Source organism: Chiloscyllium plagiosum, unplaced genomic scaffold, assembly GCF_004010195.1.
Source record: "Chiloscyllium plagiosum isolate BGI_BamShark_2017 unplaced genomic scaffold, ASM401019v2 scaf_58756, whole genome shotgun sequence".
Lineage (NCBI taxonomy): Eukaryota > Metazoa > Chordata > Chondrichthyes > Orectolobiformes > Hemiscylliidae > Chiloscyllium > Chiloscyllium plagiosum.
Window position 1 is genome coordinate 754 of NW_025191245.1, and position 1,025 is coordinate 1,778.

A 1,025-nucleotide genomic window follows, 5' to 3' on the forward strand; every position below is an offset into this window, starting at 1 on the left:
TGAATGAGTAACCCCGCCAGAGTCAATGCCATGTGAACACTAATGCAGTGATAAACACTGCCAGGGGAAGTGTACCCCAGTGACAGGCTGTGTCAGGAGCTGGATATCAGTGGGAGTAGTTTTGAAGTTGGGGGGGAAATCATTCAGCCAGTCTCAGCATATCTCAGGGAAGGAGGGAAAGACACAAACAGGATCTTTGTGAGATGCTCCAATCATAGGGCAGTGAACACCCCACCGGCCTTACCCTGCTACTGTGAGTAAAAAGCGGTCTGTCCATGGTCAGGGAGCAGAATAGCCCCCGTGTTCAAACTGAATGAAGGAAAAGCTGCAGGAAATGAAGATGTACAAAACTGAACCCCAAAGGTGAAATCATTTTCTCCTCATCACCAGTGACAGGGAAATTAATCTTCCAATCCAGTGGATTCCCAAACTGGGAAGAGTGACAACCCTGAGTATGTGAGTGGGTAGCAATTACAAAAACAATTTTCCCAAGTGTTCAGTGTTCCCAGGAGCCAGCACACAGAGTTAAGGATTTCTGAATCCATTGCAAAGTCAGAGCTAAGAGAAATTTCCATAATTAATCAGCTGGAATGTTCCTCCATGACGTTCCTACCTAAGGATAAATTATATTCAAAATCATCCTAATCAAAGAGTACATAACGAGTGTAATTCTGTGCTCAAACTGCAGATCCATCTGAAGGTGCTGAGAGTCAGTCAGTGCGTTCACCAGTGATCTGAGAGAACACCAATATGATGAGAATCTTCTTAACTGTGTCTGTCCTCTTTGGACATCAAATTGCTGCACGGAACACAGAGCAGGAGGTGCTCGACTTCTGTGACAGTGTTGACTGTCTCAAGTCGGATCAAGTCACCCAGGACACAGTCAGTATAGCTGAGAGTTTCCTCTGTTCTGTTGTGTTTGTACCAGTGGAAATTATTCCATGTTGTTTTTAGTCCCTAACCTGCAGTGCACTGACAGTGCACATCCCAACCCTGAACCATGAGGCTGGACTGAAATTACTCCT

The 1,025-nt window shown here is 45.4% G+C and overlaps 1 long non-coding RNA gene across 1 annotated transcript in view; it reads left to right on the plus strand.

Annotated features, from left to right (window-relative positions):
* The first annotated feature begins 843 nt into the window (after nucleotides 1-843).
* Nucleotides 844-1,025, plus strand: part of LOC122545690 — a 1,296-nt gene continuing 1,114 nt past the window's right edge. Inside the window, exon 1 of the long non-coding RNA XR_006310577.1 lies at nucleotides 844-882. This is a non-coding gene — a long non-coding RNA (uncharacterized LOC122545690). The remainder of the gene's footprint in view (nucleotides 883-1,025) is intronic.